Raw genomic sequence first — 20,806 nt, 5'->3', positions numbered from 1 at the left:
AGTTTGCTGCTGTCCAAGCCCTGGACGCTGCTCCTAGCCAGGCGAGAGATGCAGCAGGGCAGGCTTTTTGCATGTACTCTCCTAGTCGGCGAGGACCGGTCTGTGTAGAGATGGGGGGGGTGGGGGAATGGGAGACGGTGATTCAGGGCTGCATGTGGTTAACGTCCATAATTCTAGGCTGCAGCTTTTGTACCCTTAGTAGGCACCACGCACCATGCTCAGTACCTTACGTCCTTGTCTAATTCAAACATGAAACAAGTGGAATTATTGATCGGGAGGCTGTGGCAGGGAGATTTCCACAAGCTCCAGGACAGTTTTTGAGACCCAGTCTCAAAAAAACCAAAGTAAGTAACCAAGGCATCTCCATCCTCCTCCTCCTCCTCATCATCATCATCCACACAAGCAAAGCACCTGAGCACTTTTTAGAGCTGGCCTGGCTCTGACCGCCCGCACTGCCTCCTCTCCTCCCTTTCTCTGCCCTTCTGCTTGGTCCACACCACCTCACGGCTAATATGTCTGAGCTTTGTCAAAGCAGGATCTGTGTAGACCAGGCAGGGCTCCAACTTGCAATCCTCCTGCCTCAGCCTCCCATGGCGCTGGATTTCTTTCTTTTACTTATTTATTTATTTTTTGGTAACTTGTGCTTGCCAGGCAGGTGTTTACGCCGCTGAGCTAAATCCCCAGCCCAAGATTTCAGGCCCTGCTTGTAGGTTCTGCCAGCATGGACCGTCCTGCCCTGCTCCCCCTGGCCTCCTGCTGGTGCCCTGCCGAGCAGCAGGCCTGACATAGTAAGGGTTACATGTATCCCTTGTTTGAAGCCCAAGGCCCAGGTGCAGTTTCCCGGTTCTGCAAAGCATTTGGGGGTGCAGGTTATTGCGGGCCTACTCTTAGGCCCCCCAATCCTCAATTCCAGAGTTCCCAACGAGATGGCCTGGGGCCTGCTTTGGTGCCAGCAGATCCCACTGGACCGACGACGGCCCCAAGGCTGGTGCCTGTCTCCCGGGGGCCAGGCAGGGCGGGAAGGCCAGGGCGGTGGAGGGGTCGTCGCTGCAGAGGCCGCTCCCGCCCAGGCGAGGGGACGCGCCGCCGCGCGCTAAGCCGCTGCCGCCGCGCTCACCCCGGCGCGCCGCCACCTGCGCCCCCGCGCGCCGCCATTGGCTGAAGCCGCGCCCCTAATCCGCGCGCTCCGGCGCCGCCCCCCGCTCCCCGCCGCGCTGACCTCGCTCCTCCTCCGCCTCCCGCAGCCCGCGACAGCCCGGCACGGACGCGGTGGCCGCAGCAGCGCCGCCCCCTCCCGGGAAGCCGTCCGGCGTGAGGCCGGGCCGGCGCCCGCTTCGCCCCGCGCGGCCGATGGTGCCCTGCGCTCCTGCGCCCAGGTAGGGTCCGGGCCGCGGGATGCGGGGTGCGCACGGCCTCGGGCCGGGGGACGGGCTGTCACCGCGGAGAGCTGCGCGCGCCCGCGGGAGCCAGGGCATCACCCGGGCAGTGCCAAGATGCCTCCGGGCTGGCCCCCCTGGGGGGGGGGAGCCGGCGGCCAGGCCTTCACCCTGGGGAGGCGCAGGAAGTGGGTTCCTTGGGAAGCGGCAATTGGGGGTGCTGCCGCTGGTACCAGTGGGTGGGTGGGCTTGTGCCAGCTCAGGGCGGAGACTATTTCTGGATCAGAGTGGGCCGGGAGACGCACAGCGAGCAGCTGTTGCCTGGGTCTGGCGGGTTTGGAGTCAGGTACCGTGCTTCCTTCTGTCCTTCCGTCCCTTCCCCCACAGCCGGGGGAGGGGCAGGGCCAGGAGGCCCGCAGATGCGGCAGCAGCCGCCCGCCCCGGGTGCGGGCAGGCGCTGCCCTCCCCTGCCCTGCCAGCTCCTGCCTCTGCGGTTCGCGGGGCCTCGGAGCTCTAGGCTGGTCTGGTCATGCCCAGCAGGAGGTTGGGGAAAGGTTACAGGGTCACAGAGTGTAAGGGACACAGTGAAAGAGGCCAAAGCATGGCCAGATGCAGCCTGGTTGATGGAGCCCCAGCTGTCCTGCAACCCCAAAGCCTGGTTCTGCACCCCCGTGGCCAGTGTGCCCCCCTTTTCTAGGTACAACCAGAAATCATCACATCATGTTGTCCAGGACCCCTGGCACTGCTGGGGTACAAACAGGCCATGCAGCGATTCAGAGGGCCTCCCCTAGCCCATGTCAGTTCAGGTCAGGGTCACCTCTCTCTCGAGCCAGCCCTCCAGGCAGCATCCCAGTGTCCCCCGCTCCCCTGCCCAGCCTGGTCAGCCTCCTGGCTTGATTATTTGTGTCTCTTCTGCTGCCCTCTAGACTGGAGTGCCCTCAGGGTGCGAATCTGATTCTGTCTGTCCTGCGTCCCTGAACCTGGCTGGGTTTGGCACCAGGTGAATGTGTGCAGACTGAATGAACGATGGAATGAATGAATGAGACCCCCAAGAGCTGGGGATTGAAGGGTTGCAGTGCGCCCCCTCTGGGGTCTTCCTTCCCATCCCCAGGAACAAACTGCTGCCCTCCTGGGAGCCCTTCCTAAGCCCGGCCTGGCTGGGCAGCTTCAGGGTCCTGGCCCGGTGCTGAGGTCTGGTTCTCCTGCACCTGCTGGGTCGGCACTTTCTCCGTGGGGGACTGTGCCCTGACCTGTTCCTGCGCATGAGGGGAAAGTCCGGGCGGCATCAAGGCTGAGCAGACCCCAGCCAGGCTTCTGTAGCCTCCCAGGGCCGCACAGTGAGCTGGGACAGAGCGAGTTCCTGGCCCAGGTTGGAGGCGGGAGCTCCCCAGCTCTGTGCTCTGAGCCCGGAGACTGTGAAGCACGTTATGGCAGATCTTTCCCGCCTCCTTGCGCCTTTGACAGCCACTGACAGCCACCCCCACCCCGTAAGTGCATCTCCGTCCCCTCCCTGGCTGGGTCCCTGGGTCCCCAGCGGCTGGGGGCTGCTTTCAGTTCCTCCACTGAGCCACCCTCTGCCACCTGCACGGTCCTTCCCTTGCCGTCTCTCCCCTCTCAGGGGACTTCTCTCCCTTCCAGAACCTTCCCAGCTGGGATCCCCGGGCCCCGCCTCACAGCCTGTGGCCTCCCCTGGGTCCCTTGTGACACACATGGCCTCTCCAGCTTTGACCGTCCTCTCTCCCTGGCTGTGGAGTCCAAGAGTTCAGGGACTCTGTCCTGTTCCCGGAGTCCCCGGGGCTGAGCACGGGGACTCTGCTTTGTCCTGCGGGCTGAGGTGCCCTGGTCCCCTCTGGCCTCCAGCTCTGGTCCTGGCCAATGTCTTCCTCTCCCATTAGGAGACGGATTCCAGGGGCTGAGGCCAGAACCAGGCAGGTGTCAGCGGGATGCATCGTTGCCGGGGGTGGGGGTGGGGGTGGGGTGGTGGGGTGGTGGGGGGGGTGTTGGGGGGGGTGTCCCAGAGGAAGTGGAAGTGGCTGGGACTGGTGGGGACCAGGGTGGGGGGCTGGCGGGAGGCCGCAGAGAGCAGGTGGAGGCCCTGAGGAGGAGAAAGAGGAGGCCGCATGTGTGGGCAGAGGGCTTCGATGTTTTTCTGGCTCTATGGTTTTCTTTCTTTCTTTCTTTCTTTTTTTTTTTTTTTTGGTACCGGGGATCAGACGCATGACCTTGTGCTTGCCAGGCAGGTTTTTACTCTGCTGAGGTAAACCCCCAGCCAGCTTTATGGTTTCCTTAGAGAAAAAAAAAAAAAAGCTTTTTATTTATTTTGGGTTTTTTGTTTGTTTGTTTCTGAGACAGGGCTCTCCCTAGGCTGGTCTTGAACTCCTAGCGATCCTTCTGCCTCAGCCTCACCATACCCAGCAGCTGTTCTTTCTTATTGTCAAAGTAATGAGGTGCTTGCTGTGGGCAGTCTGAAGTGGGGGTGCCAGGCCAGGCCTCACCCAGACAGGGGCAGGAGGAGGGGCTGGGCTGTGGGGCCGGAGTGGCTTCCCAGCAGCCCGAGAAATGGGCAGTGTCCCCAGCAGAAAGGATGGGCAGGAGGACCTCTCAGGCCAGGAAGCCGGTGGTCAGTAGTACAAAGCTGGGCGTGGGGTCTCTGGGCACCCCGTGTTGGAGCCCCACAGACTAGGAGGGCAGAAGTCCCCGCCTGCTACTTAGGCTTCAATCGATCAAGTAGGGCTGGGTGTGGTGGCTCACGCCTGTAATCCCAGCACTCGGGAGACTGAGGCAGGAGGATCTGCGCAAATTTGAAACCAGCCTGGGCTACAAAGTGAGCTCAAGGCCAGCCTGAACTGCATAGTGAGACCCTGTCTCAAAAAGACAAAAAAAAGGGACACCAGATATTCACAGGGTGCCCAGTGAAGTTGACATTTCAGGTGAACCACAGGTGTTGTTACTATTTTTTAGTTAAAAGTGTGGCCCCCACAGTGCATAGGACACATTTGTACTGGAAAAAAAAAAAAAAACAAAACTGCCCTGAAACCAGCGTGGTGGCCCAGGTTTGTAATCTCAGCACTCTGGGAGGCTGAGGCAGGAGGATCTCATATTTGAGCCCAGCCCAGGCAATTTAGTGAGACTGTCTCAAAATGAAAAGGGCAGGGGCAGAGCTGTGTGGGAAGGCCCTGGGCTCAATTCTGGGACCGCTGTACAAAACAAAACAGCGGGCAAAACCCAAGAATCCACCCCCGGGAGGGGGGCGCGGTGAAGCTCGGGGTGAAGCCCTGGCTCCCGAGTGCGGGCCGGCGGGCTCAGCCATCTATCCGAAATCAGATTTCGCGGTGTGTCCTACATTTTTGTCGATTCCATGTGGCCGCCGTGGGCGGGCGGAGGTCCTATTTTCTGTCCTCTCCCAGCGGGTGGCTGGAGTTGAGGAGGCAGCTCCTCTGTTTTTAGAGATCAGTGTGATGCCCAGAATTTTGCTTCCCTAAACTGTTTCTGCCTCCGCTTTGGGAGCAGCCTCTCCTTGTGGCTTTGGGGGTGACAGGATGACAGTGTGGTGGCTTATTCAGGTGCCACAAAGGGGGATTTGATGGCCGGGTGGGGGTCACTGAGTGAGGTTAATCCGCTGAGGGACTGAAAATCCGCCTTGGGAGAGAGCGCTTGTCTGGTAGGGCGTGGAAAGGGCTCACCCGCGCGGGGGATTGGCAGTGATCACAGTCCTGACTGGGGTCCCTGGTTTGCTTTGGGGGGTGCTGCTAGCATGAGGTGGAGCCAGCCGAGAGGGCCGGCGTGGCAGGGCTAGAAGTCCTCCAGGAGGACCTGGCCACACACCGTGGTTTTATTCCTATTTTCTGTTGTGTTTTGGTTTCTGAGACTGGGTCTCACCGTGTAGTCCAGGCTGGCCTTGAACTCACTGAGTAGCCCAGGCTGGCCTCTGATGTGCAGAGATCCTCTTGCCTCAGCTGCCGTGGGATCACGCTGCCGTGTCTGCACACACGCTGTGATTTTAGACAGTGCTTCCTCCTGGTGCTTAGCGGGGACCCCAAGAGCCTCTGCTGTGTGCCACGTGCTGTTTTAGGGCCTGGGAGCTCTGAACTGCAGCAGCCTCTCCTGAATTTCCAGCTTGTTCAGCCAGAGGGAGCTTTCTTCAGAGTCCCATCCTGCCCTGCTCACCTTTAGAGACATCCCTGTCATTCAGAGTAAAATTTTTGCAGGCAAAGTCTTGTAGCAGTTGGGTTCATAGACACCTATAATCCCAGCTGTTCAGGAGGCTGAAGCAGGAAGATTGCTCATTTGAGGCTAGACTGGGCTCTGTCTCAAAGTAAAAATTTTTGGAAAGCGTGGGCTATGCTTAGCATTCTGGGTCCAATCCCATCTGCCAAAGAAGTCCTGTAATAGCCCACAAGCCCCATGTGCTCTGGATAATGACATATCAAACACCCGGCCCCAGGGCCTTTGCACGGCTCTTCCTCCACCTGTGATGGCATCGCCTCTTCCTTCCCAGCCTGCCTCCTCTAACTGCCCTCTGCTCTCCATTCTCTGAGCCAGCTTCCTCCTGGTTTCTCTTCCCTGGATGTCTGAGGGCTGGTGGGGCAGGCAGGGCAGCTGGGAGCTTCCTGTCCAGGTATGGGCTCCTAGGAGCAGAGCTGAGCCAGGGGCTCCTGGGCACTAGGACTGTGGCTGGCCTGCTCACAGAGCAGGAAAGGATGTGCCTGTCCCCAGGGCCCAGGGAGCAGGTACCATTGGACTGTCCTTCACCCTGCACACCCCGTCAGGTGGCCACCGGCTGCAGCTGCTCCCGGGAGAGAAACCTCTTCGTCTGGGACAGGTGGGTCCTGTGAGCTCTGCCTCCGACAAGATTCCCATTGCACAGCCAGGAAAGTCGAGGCTCTGCAGGGTAGATTGAGTTGCTCGAGACTGCACTGTGAGGGTCGGGGCTAGTGTAACCCAGACTCCTGCTGGATCTCCAGTGAACTGCCTGGCCGCCCTCCTGCCGCCCTGGTCTTCCTCTATCCTGTTGCACATTGAGTGAATACTCAGCGTCCTTGAGCCCTCTCTCAGCTTCAGGCCTGCACTGCCTCCCCTCCTCCCGCAGGCTATCTGGTGTCACCTCTATCAGCAGCTCCATCGGACACCAGGCTGCCTCTGCCGCCTGCCCCAGGTGCTGGGTGACCGCTGCCATGCTGCCTGCCCCACTTGGCCGCAGCCCATGGGCATTGTGTGATGGGCCCTCCCCCTTGTCACCCCCTTTTTCTCCGCCCCCTTTCCTGGGGCCATTTTGGTGCTTCGACCTGCGTGGCCCAGCCTACCCTCTGGGCACCAGCTGGCCCTGTGAGCCACAGAGCTGGCCTGGCTTGGCCGGGTGCCTGGGCAGGGTTGGAGGCGGCAGCAAATCATAGCGGAGTTCAGCTCCAGCTGGGAGAAACTGAGGCACAAATAACCACGTGCAGGGTGGGAGGGTGGGGACCCCTCAGGTTGCCGGGTGTGCTGGGCCCGGCCTGTGTTAGCTCCCTGGCTCAGCTGCTCCGAGGCTCTGTCTGATCCCCAGCCTGGGAGCCCTGCAGGGCCAGACTCTGGGTGTCTGTGGGAATCTGGTCAGAATTGGCCCGCGAAGCCCCGTACACGGCCCACCCGAGGGCTGAGGCAGGCCAGTTCTGGGCCGGGGCCTGCGGGAAGTCGGGGTTCCAGGGGTGGCCGGGATCCCTGCGGCCCCCAAGTCCCTCATCAGGGTCCGTGGTGCTTTCCTCCTCACCGGATGTGACGCTTCCCAGTTTGATCATTTCGTTTGCTTTTATTAGCTGGGTTCCATTAAGAACTTTCTCTCTCCGTCTGTGTTGTTGTGAAACGTGACACAGCAAAACCAAAGTGCCAGTCTTTCTTCCTTTCTCCTCTTGTCTCTGTCCTTTCTTTCTGTTTCTGTCTTTCTCTATGTCTTCCAGACTGGTCCTGAATTTACATGAATCACCCAGGCTGGCCTGGAACTCACAGTGACCCTCCTGCCTCAGCCTCCTGAGTGCTGAGATGGCAGCCTGGCCCCACAGCTGGCACAGTCTTTTTACCAATTGTTAGAGAAGTAAATCGATGCTGTAGCAATCTCCAAAGGTAGCCAGAGATTATTTCTTTATGAGAGTATATAAAATAGGTTATACATCTTAGCGAATTAATAAAGAGCCACCATCCAAGTCACCATCATCAGGTTAAAGAAGTCATTGCTACAGCTGTAACCTGCCAGGCCCTTCCCCACCACGGCTCTCCCTCCCGGAGAGGGACCCACTGTTCCAGATGGTTCTGTCTGGTTATGAATTCTGACCAGGGGAGTTATGAACTCCTTTACGCCCAGCTTTGCTGTTTCCTAAGACAGGGTCTGGCTGTGTGGTCCAGGCTGGCCTTTAATTCACTATGTAACAGAGCTTGCTGAGGTCCTCCTGCCTCAGCCTCCCTGGTGCCGAGATTCCAGGTATGCGCCACCATGCCTGGAGTGGCTTTTTTTTTTTTTTTTTTTCTATTAACATTTCCTTCTGGTTTTGTTTGTTTTGGGTTTTTTTTTTTCCTCTTTTGTGTGCTACTCAGGGTTGAATTCGGGGCCTCGAGCAGGTCCCTGTGTGTCCCTGTGATACCACTCCCCCCCCATGCACCTGCCCTGCAGAGCAGTATCTGGACCAGACCTCTGCCACCCCGGGTCCCCACTCAGGGCCGAGCCACTGGCCCTGGGCGGGTGACTCGGCCTGAGAGGTTCCCGGGGCTGGCCCGGGGCAGCGGCCTCCTGGGCCCGGTTATTCCAGCGCCACTGAACTGGCGTCCGGGGTCAGGGCGACCTCTGGGCTCAGCAGCTTTAGTGTCCGCACAGGGTGGGACCAGAGCTGCCGCTGCCCAGCTGTCCAGGTTGCTTCCACCACGGGTCACAGTGCGGCACTGGGGTGGACGCGACGTCCTGGGGTCTGTGTAACGGTGCCTCATGGTGGCTTTGATGGGCAGCCCCTGAAGACCCCTGTCACGGAGTGCTTTTTAATGTGCTAGTTGCTCTTGTAAACCACTTCTTTGGAGAAAAAAATTTATTTTTGGAACTGGGAATCGAACTCAGGACCTTGTGCTTGCCAGGCGGGTGCTTGTGCCCCTGAGCTAAATCCCAGCCCTGCAATTTTTTTTTTTTGAGAAATCTTTTGTCATATCCCTTGCACTTTCACTTGCGAAATTCTTAATTATGTAACATTAATTAAGTAACTAATAAAGTTAGTTTTGTTGAGGCAGGGTCTCTCTATGTAGGCCAGGCTGTCGTGGAACAGGTGGAGCGCTGGGACTATAGGCCTGTGCCACCACACCCCAGTGTGTTTATTTTGTGGTCCTGAGGAGCGAACCCAGGGCCTTTGCACTGAGCTACATCTCCTTTTGATTTTTTGCTGTGGGGCCTTGCAAAGTCACTGAGTTCCCCGGTGGGGCTCAAATTTGAGATCTTCCTGTGTCAGCTTCCCAGAGTGCTGGGGTTATAAGCGTGAGCCACCAGGCCTGGTTATAACAGAGTCTCACTGTGTAGCCCAGGGTGGCCTCAAACTCAGTGAGCCTCCTGCCTCAGCCTCCTGAGCGCTGGGATCACAGGCGTGTGCCACCACACCGGCCCCACAGCTCCCTAGGGGTCCCCGGGCCAGCAGGGCTCTCCCTCCATGGCCGCACTGTGTCCGCCCCAGCCCCACCAAGGAGGAGAAGCCCTGGGCATTGCAGCGGTGCCAGGACCCGTCCTCCGAGCACCGACCAGTCAGGTTTGGGACCCGCCGGCTTCACCCCAGGCATGATGGTTCTCTGTACTGCAGGTCCCCTCGAGGCTGCCACTGTGCCATTGAGTATTGAGGACATCAAGGAATCGTTTTGTTTTTGCCTTTTCTTTCCCGGTGCTGTGCTGAACTCTCGGCAAGCGCTCTTGGAGCTACACGCCCAGCCCATATGTCAAGGAATTTAACTGCCAAAATTTAGAAGCAATCAAGGTGTCCTTCAGTGGGGGAGTGGGTAAATAAGCTGCAGTCCACACCGGCGGGGGAGCAGTCCTCAGGAGACACGAGCTGTCGCTGGGCGTGGGGACACAGTGTAATCTAACACTCAGAAGGCTGAGGCAGGAGGGTCCCTGGAGTCCAATGCGGCCTGGGCTGCACAGTGACCTTAAGCCCAGCCGGGACTGTGTAATGAGAACCTGTCTAAAAACAAAACAAGAAAACAGAAAAGAAAAACAAATGAGCTATGAAGTCCAGAAGACACGGTAGAACCTCACCCGCGTGGCGGAAGCAGTGGCCAGCAGCGGAGAGTGGGCGGAGCTCGAGGAGCCCAGAGGCCTGGGCCTACCCTGATTGACTGGTTCATCGGTGCCCCCATCCCAAACCGACTGACTGCCCGGGTGCCCTGGGAGGGGAGGCTGTGAGTGAGGGGGGAGGTTCATACGGGAACCCTGCACCCTTCCTGCTCAGTTTTGCTGTGAATCTAAAACTGTCCTTTAAAAAAAAATCTGTTAATTAAAAAAAAAGGATTACACGGGGAAAACAAAGCAGAGGTAAAGGAGTAGGGGCTGGTGGTTTTAGGTGGGGTGAAGCAGAGAGGGACGCAGCTCGTGGTCCTGAGGCTCTCACTAAGGCTTTCCATAGTCCTACGGGGACGAGCTCTGTGGATATGGGGAAGAACCTTAGCCTGGTGCAGACATGGCGAGTGCAAAGGCCCTGAGGTGGCAGATAGCTACCTGTGTTGAGGACCAGTAGGAAGGACAGCGGCCCTGGTGGGAAGTGAGGGCAGGAGTGTCTGGAGGGGAGTAAACAGGCCCCCTGAGCTGCCGGCATGGGGGCTGGCCTCACTGAGAGTCCCTGGGGGCCTCCCCCAGCTGGGCTGTGTCACTGCTGCGCTTATGTCTTTTTTTTTTTTTTTTTTTTTTTTTGTCTTTTTCCTTTTTATCGGTACCGGGGATCGAACTCACAACTGCCTGCTTGCAAGGCAGGCGCTTATGCCGCTGAGCTGAATCCCCAGCCCCTGTGCTTACGTTTTTAAAGAGGGGGGCCTGGGATGTAGCTCAGCAGTACAGTGCCTGTCTGGAAGATGCGAGGTTGTGAGTTCAATTCTCAGTACCACAAAAGAGAGAGAGAAAGGGAGCTGACTGTAGCTACCCCCTGGCAAACAGATGCAGGCCATGAGCAGAAGGGTGGTCGCTCAGCCCTTAGCCCAGTGCCAGGTAAAAGAGCCCCATGGCGCAGGGCTGGAGGGAAGGGGCCTGAGTGAGAGGAGACCAGGCTTGGAGCAGACTCAGGAGTATGCAGTGTGGGCCTGTCATGCTTGGGTGGCCTTTCCCACACCCAGGTGGCATCCTGGAGAGGAGTAGGGTAAATTTTCTAAAACTTATTACAGCTGGGTATGGTGGCACATGCCCATAATCCCAGCACTCAGGAGGCTGAAGCAGGAGGATTGCTGTGAATTTTAAGCCAGCCTGGGCTACATAAACAAGTTCAAGGCCAATCTGGACTAAATAGCAAGACTTGAGTTTGATCTTATTTATTTTTGATTTTTCTTTGAGACAGTCTCACTATATAGCCCAGGCAGGCCTTGCACTCACAGCCTGGACCCTCCTGCTTCAGCCTCCTGAGTGCTAGGGTGACGGGTGTGCACTTCCACAGCTGGCTTCGTTTGCTGTATTTTTCAGTCACACTCCTCGTAGTGGGCATTCAAACCCAGGGTCCTGGATGAAATCACCAGAGACCAGATGGATGGGGAGAGCGGAAGCCCAGGGTACCCTGGGGGTGCAGGCCGCACTCAGGGACACAGGGGTGACATGAGGTGGAAATGGCTGGGGAGCCAGGAGGCCAGGTGTGTCAGGGCAGGATGAGCTGGTCTGCGGTCATTGGCGCCGACCTTGGCGGTGAGGAGCAGCTGCCCAGGAAGGCTTGTGGGGAGGTGGCTGCAGGGAGGACTGGCCGGCTGGGCCTGGGCCGGAGCTGAGGGGCCCAGCAATGTGGGCCTTTTTGTCTTTTTGAGACAGGGTCTCACTGTGTAGTTCAGGTAGGCTGGTCTTAAACTCGCAATAATACTTCTGCCTCAGCCTCCTGAGTGCTGGGAGTACAGACATGTGCCACCACGCCTGGCTCCTTTTGTTTTAAAGGCAAGACATGACCTGTCGCATGACTGAGACAGGGCTGTAAGTACAGAACTGGGTCGTGGAGGAGGCAGGAGCCCCATGTAGTTGGGGTGCAGAGCGACTTGGGGTGCTGTGTGCACCCACTCTCTTCTCTCAGCAACTGCAGGCGGTTGTCAGCTGAGCCAGGCAGGCGGAGGTGCTGGGCACCGCTGTCTCCTCCGCGAGTTCTCACAGCCATGGTGCGGGGTGGGTGTCACCGTCCTGCTCGGGGGTGTGGAGTAGGGGGGTCACCTGCCAGGAAGGGCAGCACTGGACGACTCACGCCTGGGCTGCAGTTTGCACATTCCCCGAAACAGTTGTCACTGTAGTGCCAGTGGGAGGTGGCACCAGTGCTGTGCCAGGGCGGTGAGGCTGGGGACCTGTCTCGGCAAATGGGTGACTCTGCTTACCTTGGGAGTGGGCTCCTTGCAGACAGGTTCTTTACACGTCTTGTGTCAGCTCTGACTGTTCACCAGTTCCAGAGAATCTGAGTCTGCATCTCGAGGGAGCTGCTGGGCCCATGTTTCAGCTCCTCTCTCTCTAAATCTCTCTCTCTCTCTAAATCTCTCTCTCTTTCGGTTTGTTTGAGACAGGGTCTCACTGTGTAGTTCGGGTTGGCCTTGAACTTGCAGCAGTCCTCCTGCCTCGGCCTCCTGCATGCTGGGGTTTACAGATGTGTGCCACCTCGCCACACCGTCCCGTTCTCTTGTTTTTGAAATGTCACCAGTGGCCGCCCCACCTTCTAGTCCAGGGACTGTCCTCCCACTGCCCACTTCTGCTGCTGGACTTGCAGGAGAAGTTTGAATCTGAACTTCCATGTGGAGCCCTTCACGGGACTCGGCTCCTTCGTCACGCTGGTCACGTGTTTTGCATCATGTTGGGAGCTCTTCCATCTTGCCCTTGGTGTCTTTTGTGGACTTACTGATGGTGCTTGTACTTAGCGACCTGTTTTGTGGTCTCCTCGTAGCATTTGGGGTAATTTGGTAAAGAAGGCCTTGGCTTCTTTCCCTTCAGTGGCCCATGGATCAGCTTTGGGGGACCTGGGAGCTTTCGGAGGTTCTTTGTTCCCCATCTTCTCAGGTTTCCCTTTCTGTGTGTGTGTGTTGAAGTCTGCAGTTTTTATTTCAGTGGAAGGTTTTGCTCCTAGAATGGAGGCCTCTCTGATGTCCAGTTTAGCGGTGTCCTCTGGGCGTGGCCTGTGTCTCTGTCCTGATCCACCCGCCTCTATTTACTCGAGGCAGGGAGTGGGTGAACGGGTTGTGAGCATGGCTGTGAGCTTGGCTTCAGGAGAGGGTGTCACCTTGGGCCGGGCGTCACCTTGGGCCAGGCGTCACCGTGGGCCAGGCGTCACCGTGGGCCGGGTATCCCAGGGTGCTGACAGGAAGAAATCAACGTTCATGCCAACAGCCTAGTCCAGCTCTCCACCTGCAAGGAGGGCTCCGGATGGGGTGGTGACCCCTCCGAGGCCCACAGTGCGGTGACACTGCCACCCACTGAGCCTCTTCCTTCCGCCCCTGAGACCTCTGGCTCTCTTTTCTGTTCCCTTTGTGGAGCTGCAGGTGGAACCTGGGGCCTTGCATGTGCTAAGCAGTTGCCGTGCTATTGAGCGACACCCTGAGCCCCTCCTGTGATCTAACGGGTGCAGCACCCTCAGCTGCCCTTTCCCGTGCCACCTGCTGTGCCGGGTGGCCTCCGCGGTCCCCTGTGCGGTCCTCTCTTTTTCCTCCTGCTCGGGCCGGGGTCCCATTTCCCCACATGCTTGCGCCACACCTCTTTGCATCCCGGGACTCCAGCCAGGGCCTTCTCAAACCCGCTGCACGTGAGAACCTTCTGGTTATACTGAGCGGGAAGCCTGGGCGTTGGGAGTTTTTAAACTGAGGAATAAAGCGCACACATGTCCGTGACCACGGGAAAGACAGAACGCTTCCAGCGTCCGGAAGCTCCCAGGCAACCTGGCCCCTCTAACCACTGTCTGGATTCTGACTTTGCGGACCAGGCTGGCCACTCCTGAGCGTCCTCCAGATGGAGCTGCTCCTGGGTGTCAGGCCTCTTTGGTTCGGTGTCACCTCTGAGAGTGGCCCTGCTATGCCGGGTGGCATAGGTGAGTCTGTGTGTAGTTTTGGGCTGGGCCCTGGGGAGCAGGCCGAGCTGGAGCCGGGACGCTGCTGATGGCAGCGTGGGATGTATAGGATCAGAGGGTGGATCAGAGTTCTCTAGGGGAACAGTCAGTAGGAACAGATGTGTAATCGTGCATGGGGATTGTTGGGTAGTTCCGGGATCAGAGGCGGGAGAGTCCGCGGGCTGTCGGTGCAACGGAGAGTGGAGGACCCAGGAGCTACCCAGCCGCAGAACCAGAGAGGCCTGGAAGCGCCCAAGTCTGTGTTGGAGGCTGAAGAAACCAGAGACCTGGAGACTCAGGTCCAAAGGTCACGGCTGGATGGTTTCTGCTTTCCCTTTTCATTCCATCCAGACTACCATCCTATTGGTTGTTGCCTCCACATTTGGGCGGCGCTTCCCACCTCCATTTACTGAGCAACATGTCAGTCATTCGCAGACGCATCCAGAACCGCGCTTTCCTGATGGCCAGACGCTTCTCGTGCGTCCCGTCGACGCATCACTACAGATGGTCATGAAAGACGCTGGTTAGCGCTTCAACCGACTCCACACACAACCTGAGGCTGGGGCAACCGGTGGGAGTCGTTCAGTGTCGGGGCGAGGGCCCAGACGCTGCACCCTCACCAACCGGTCACTGGTGGGTGTAACTTAAGAAAGGCAGCACCCTTTGGCCAAGAGCAGGACCCCTAGAGAACCTGAGCTGTGAGCAGGCAGTATTCTCAGTCCTGGTTCAAACCTCCCTAACCCTGCTGGGGCAACCCAGCATCCTCAGCGCCTCCTTTGTCCCTGCTTGTGCAAGTGGAAGTCTGTGCTCGGAGGATAATTCGCACCTTCTGAATTCTGGTTGGTCTCTGAGGAAATTGCCAAGGGCCAGGATGGCGAGATGGCCACATTCCCTTTGGTTGCAGTTCAAAATAGCTGGGGATGAAGCTTAGTGGTGAAGCACTTGGTTAGCATATGCAAAGGCCCTGGGTTCCATCCTCAGCACCCCAATAAAGGCTGTGATCACCCACTGGATTGCAGCTTTGGGTATGCTGGCTGTCACGTGCCTCTAACCACATCTCCTTGCCAGGGCAATTTTAGAGGCTTCCTTGGGGTCACCATGACAGGTCTCACTTCATAGGCCATAGAGTTGCCATCACACAGCCTGTGGGGCCTGGGGGTACCAGTATCTGAAGGCCAAGGAACGTGCCCTGGGCCCCCCATCCCATGACATTCCCAATGTTGGGAAGAGACCACGTAAGTCACCACCACCCACACTGTTCTGGGGCGGCAGGCCCTTGCTCCGAAACTGGCTCCCCTTTGGTGGTGCTGAGTCTGTGGCAGAGGAGATGCTGTGACTTCTGCCCTGGCCACCAGTGCACTTGACCTTATAGAGTGGCAGCGTCCTTGGGGGCTGCAAGGGGACCCCAGGTCTAGTAACCGATTCTGTGTCACCCTGCCGCTCTTGCAATGACCTTGCTGTGATCTGTGCCAGCACCCCACCTTGCTGAGCTCTGATTCTAGGGTCCTGCACTTGTTTCCTGCTGTCTGGCCCATGGCCCAGGACTCAAGACCCAGTCCTGGCCGGCTGTGCTCCTGGCTTCTCTGGGCCTTGATCACTTTTTGCTGGTTCTGTGCCAGAGCTGGTTCTGGTGCTCTCGGGTCTTCAGGGGGACCACAGCGTGGTCCTCTTAGAGGTGCACGAGGTGCTCTGGGCTCCGTGTCCCCCCAACATCTCCAGCAGTCTCTTTGTGCAGACTCAGGGGACCCGGCAGCCACCCTCTGTGCCATTGGACTCCTCTCACAGGAACCCGGCCGCTCCCCCGCCCTGGCCTCCACTCCAGCTGCAGGAGAGAATTCATAAGGGGGCCTTGGCTTTCACACTGGGCTCCGATTAGCGATGAATCACCCCTCACCTCCTGATGGCCCCCACAATAGCCAGGGGCACATCCCTTTGGCTCTCAGAATAGCAGCTGTGGCCTGCAGTGCCCGCCTCTCCCCTTGGACTGTGACAGCAGGGTGAGTGGTCCCTGGGTCTCCTGGGGCCAGCAACTGGCATGGGACCTGACTCTGAGGCTGCCTCCTGGGACCCCCCTGACTCCTGAGATACGTGTGCAGCAGGCAGCTGGGAAATGATCCCAGCCTGATGAGTAAGGGGGCCAGGGTAGCAGGACAGGACAAGGGGAGGGGAACACCTCTGTCTAGTCTCTGTTTTGAACCCTGGGCTTTTGCATTGAGCAGCGTGTCTAGCCCTTTATTAGTCTGAGATAGGGCTTCACAGAGCTGCTGAGTTGTTCAGGTTGGGTTTGAACTTGTGATTCTCCTGCCTCAGCCTCCCAGGATTACCGGTGTGGACCACCGTGCCAGCGTTTGGTTTGCTTTTTAGCAGGCAGGGTGTTGGATTGTTACCCAAGGCTGTCCTTGATCTCCTGAGCACAGGGGCTCCTCCCCGCTCCCTAGTAGCTGGGGTGACAGGTGTGCCTGCCGCCGTGCCCTGCACGGCCAGCTTGTGCCTTTTGTGGCTCAGCAGGTGGAAACCAAGCCCTCAGGCGTGCTAGACCAGGGCTCCTGAACCAAGACACATGCCCGGCCGTGGTTTCAACCAGAATCTCACCAAGTTGCCCTGGCTGGCCTCGAACTCGTGATCCTCCTGCCTCGGCCAGGACGGGAACCACAGGTCCAGTGGCGGCGGGACTCCTTGGGGTGGCTGCATGTGACAATGTCTCACCTATGGGTGTTCTTCAGAACCAAATCCTGGCAGGCACAGGCAAGTGAGGTTACAAGGCTTGGTCCTCGGGTCCCCTGCAGGTGCGGGAGGAGACAGGAACTGGTAGATGCTGCCGGCCGTGAGGCCCGGCTTCTGTGGGTCTGAGGACACCGGAGCAGCATGGGGACTCGGCCTGGGCAATGCCCGTCTCCCAGCTGGGATCTCAGCTCTGCCCCTGACTCCTTTCCGCGGCCCTGGCAGGCACAGGGACTGGGGGATCAGCCCACTAGACAGAAGGGAAGCTGAGGCCAGCTACGTGGGCACAGCCACACTTCAGCAGGAAGGCGGGCCTTGATCCAGATGCGGATTCCAAGTCCAAGGTCCCAATGGCTTTATTTCTTTAGGTTTTTTTGTTTGTTTGTTTTTGATCGGGGCCTCACTGTGTACCCCAGGCTGGCCTCACTTGAGGATCCTCCTGCCTCAGCCCCCAGAGTGCTGGGATTATGGGCAGGCTGCATCGCTCTGGCTTCTTCCTTTAGTGACAACTCAGGGGAGCTCCTAGGTGAGGTTTCACCACCTCCCCCCAGTCCCCAGGCCCTCCAAACCCAGCCGTTCCTGGTTTCCTGGCAGCTCTGCCTCCTGTCCTCATCCCCACCCCGGCTTCCTGGAGCTCTGCACTCTTGATGCTTGGGAGCTCTGAGCCTGCGTTTCCAATAATTCCACAGCCCAGGCTAGCACCGCTCTCCCTGGAGTTTCTTTTTTTTGGTACCGGGATCAAACTCATGACCTCACACTTGCCAGGCAGGTGCTTGTGCCGCTAAGCTACATCCCTGCCCTGGTCCTTGAATTTCTATGCTCAAGCCCTCTCTGGTTTTAGGGACGCACTGTGTACCATCGGTCATGTGACTCCCTCCAGGGCTCTGTCTTCCACGCTGTTCTTTTCTCCTCTATCCACACTCCTGCTTCTCACCCTCCCTTCTTACCAGACCATCGAGGCTCTGCGAGGCTCAAGCAGAAAGCTTGAAGGGTAAACTTATTTAGACTAACATGCGAATGACTCATTTCTCTGAACTCTTCAAGTGACTGTTTAGATGTGCAAAAGAAGGTTTTGGGTTTTTAAGAAACGTTACAGGAGAGAAGGAACTAAAAATACTGAGCTATTCTTTCCTGTTCCCTTAACAGTCCCCAAACATGGGTTAACAATTGAAATCACATGAAGTAACTTGAAAAGCAAAAACAAAACAGAGGTAGGGGTGACGCTGAGTACAGTGCTTGCCCAGCATGCCTGAAGCCCTGCGCTCTATCCCTAGAACTGTAAGCAACAAAAACAAAACAAAACACCATCCAAGAGTGGGGCATGAGTGTGTACTTCTGTAATTCCTGTGCTCCAGGAGGCCGAGGCAGGAGGACTGCAAATCAAACCCCAGCTCTGGCAAATTAATTACAGGGCTTGGCGAGACCTCCTCTGTAGCTGCAGTGGAGAGGCAGCCAGCAGTGTAGATGGGAGTGATTATGCCTAGGACAAAGGGGCACCTTGGGAGGGGGGCCAGGGGGCCCCCAAAACCTGGCCCAGGAGCTGGGCCTGGGCCAGGGACTGTTTGGGGTTAATCGCACTGAAGCCCAGCTACTTGGGGAGGTCATCGGAACAATCTGGCTTCCTGCCCACCAGGGGGCGCTGTGGAGGCAGCCTGGCAGGGGGTCTTGGGGCTACCACCTGGCTGAGGGCTCCGGGCGCAGCAGCTGCGTGGCTCCCAGCCTCTGGGGTGCCTGGCTCCCCAGAGCGGCTTAGCAGCGCTGCTGAAGGTGGGGTGGAGGCGGAGTTGGCATAGCTCAGTTGCACCCGGGCCAGTCCTGCATCACTCTTTTCTGTGTGTGTACCGGGGATGGAACTGACAACCTTGTACTTGCCAGGCAGGCGCTTACGCTGCGATATATGCGGGCTTCACGCTTTGTTTCTTGTTTAATTTTGTGTTCCGGTGCTGGGGATTGAGCCCCGGGCCTGCACATGGAGTACACCCTCATCCCCTTTTTTAGCTTTTATTTTTATTTGGAGACAGGGTCTGGCTGATTTGGGCAGCCTGGGTTCAAATTTAGGATGCTCCTGCCTCAGCCTCCCTCCCTGAGCGCAGGACGCCTGCGGTCAGGATGCGGGCAGCCAGGGCAGAGCAGACGCCAACCAAAACTCACTGCCAGGATCCGGCGGGAGGCGCCACCGCCGCGGCCCCTGCCCTTCCCAAGCAGGGGCGGGGAGGCGCTAGAGCCCCCCCCCAGGTCAGAGGTCGCGAGGCGCAGGTGCAGGATCGGGGAGGCGGCGGCCCTGCAGTTTCAGCAGGAGCTTAATCACCACGCTAAAAATAGCCGGGTTTAGGGCTGGCTGCCTCCGGAAGTGTGAGCTCCGCACCGCCCAAGAAACGCAGCTCCACGGCCCGCCGCCGCCCCTCTGTGCCTTCTGCGGGGTGAAATGTTCCCGCCTCAGCACCACGCCCGAGACCACCAGCTGCCCGGGGCCACCGGGAGTGAGAACCACATCGAGGAACGGGTTGTCTAAAACGGGGTTCCCGGCTGTGTTTAACGCTGATTAACTTACCACAGGCAGGAGGCCACCTCTCCCTGAGGTACCTGGCTGCAGCTGGCTGGCAGCGAGCAGCTGCCCAGGGCCATCGGCCCGCAGATCCTTAGGGGCGGGAGATTTTGGTTCTTGTTCACCATTCCTGGGGATTGAACCAGGGCCTCCACACGGAACTATGTTACCAGCCTTTTTTTTTCTTGTACGTGGGATCGAACTCATGACTTCATGCTTGCCGGCCCTTGTGCCACTGAGTTAAGTCCCCAGCCCTAATTTTTTTTTTTTTAAAGACAAAAGTCTAATTGTGTAGCCAAAGCTGGGCTCAAACTTGAGATCCTCCTGCATCAGCCTCCCAGATTTCTGGGATTACAGGTGTGCACCACCATGCCCAGCTAAGGTGGACATTTTCCATTTCAGCATAGGGATATTGCTTGACCCAGACTGATCAGAAACTGACCTGTGGGGCTGGGGGTTTAACTCAGCGGCATAAGCACCTGCCTTGCAAGCAGGCGGTCGTGAGTTCGATCCCCGCTACCGATAAAAATGAAAAAGACAAAAAAAAAAAAAAAAAAAAAAAAAAGAAACTGACCTGTAAAGGCCCGGGGATTTAGTTTAGCGGCATAAGTGCTTGCCTTGCAAGCGCCAGGTTGCGAGTTCGATACCTGGTACTGATAAAAGTAAAAAGAAAAAAAAAAAAAGAAACTGACCTGTAATTAATGAAGTCCTTTTCCTTTTTAAAAATTTTTTTATTTTTATTTATTTATTTTTTTATCAGTACCAGGGATCAAACTCACACTGCCTGCTTGCAAGGCAGGCACTTATGCCACTGAGCTAAATCCCCAGCCCCTCCTTTTCCTTTTTTTTAAAAAAAATTCTCAGCACAGGCACCTTGGCTTGGTAAACAAAAATCTGTTAAGACCAAGGGTTTTATGGGCCTGGCGTGGTGGTGCGTGTTTATCATTCCAGCACTTGGAGGCTGAGGCAAGAGGATCAAATTTGAGGTCAGCCTGGACTATATAGTGACACCTTGTCTCAAAAAAATAAGGTAAAATAAATAAAAACACCTAGGCTTCCTGATGCAAAATACAAAACAATCTCTTGGGGATAGGGAGGGAGCCTCCTTGACCCCAAAGTGATCACACTGGGGAACCTTGCTTTATCTTGGAGCCCTGAGCTACATCTGAGTGAGTTCAGCTGCTGCCTTGACGGTGAAAGACACAGACTTGCCCAGCTAAGTGCCAGCACCCCCGCCATCCCAGCAGGTCGGCCTGGGCATTTCCTAACACCTGCCAGGTGGGGGAGGGGCACTGCACCTAGAATGGATGGAGCAGTGGCACTTTGGGGAGGGGCGGCTTCTCTCCTGCTCCGGAGCTGTGTGCAGGGCAGAGGGAGGTGCAGGCCCCAGAGAGGGATGGGCAGGCAGTGCCCTGCAAATCAGAATCACCCTGCACCATGCGTAGCTAAACGGGTCAGAACCAAAATGGAGTCGCTCATGCCAAGCCTTGGGAGCAAACAGGACTAGGTGGAGCCGGGCGGTGCTGAGGAAGGGGCTGTCACTCACGCCTGCGTGCCTGATGACCAGGCATTGAGGCATCGTCACGAGACTGAGCCAGAGCCACCGCCTTGCCGGAGAATGCTTCTGTGATGACATCTGCCTGGCCACTCGATGACCAGCCTCGGACCGGCGCCGCCCTTGTTACCGAGGTTGATTGTTTCAAAATATCTTATGCAATCCTTCGAATTCTGTCTTTTGAGGCGGGTGTGGTGGCCCGAACCCTGGGAGGGTGAGGCAGGAGGATTGTGAATTTGAACCCACCCTTGGCAGTCTGTGACTTAGCCAGAGACCTTGTCCCGAGCTAAAAAATAAAAACTAAAAAAGGGGCTGGGAACGTGGCTCTATTTGGAGGTACTGGGTTCGATTCCTGGCACTG

The 20,806-nt window shown here is 57.4% G+C and overlaps 1 protein-coding gene across 1 annotated transcript in view; it reads left to right on the top strand.

Annotated features, from left to right (window-relative positions):
• The first annotated feature begins 1,217 nt into the window (after positions 1–1,217).
• The window catches only part of Pacsin1 (protein kinase C and casein kinase substrate in neurons 1), a 39,252-nt gene continuing 19,663 nt past the window's right edge, over positions 1,218–20,806 (top strand). The window contains exon 1 of the mRNA XM_063239032.1: positions 1,218–1,376. The gene's annotated coding sequence lies outside the window, so the exon portion shown is untranslated. The remainder of the gene's footprint in view (positions 1,377–20,806) is intronic.

This window comes from Cavia porcellus, unplaced genomic scaffold, assembly GCF_034190915.1.
Source record: "Cavia porcellus strain 051 isolate PalLab524CR breed Dunkin Hartley unplaced genomic scaffold, mCavPor4.1 scaffold_28, whole genome shotgun sequence".
Taxonomy (NCBI): domain Eukaryota; kingdom Metazoa; phylum Chordata; class Mammalia; order Rodentia; family Caviidae; genus Cavia; species Cavia porcellus.
The sequence above is the reverse complement of the archived record's forward strand: the minus strand, read 5'-3'. Positions and strand labels throughout refer to the sequence as shown.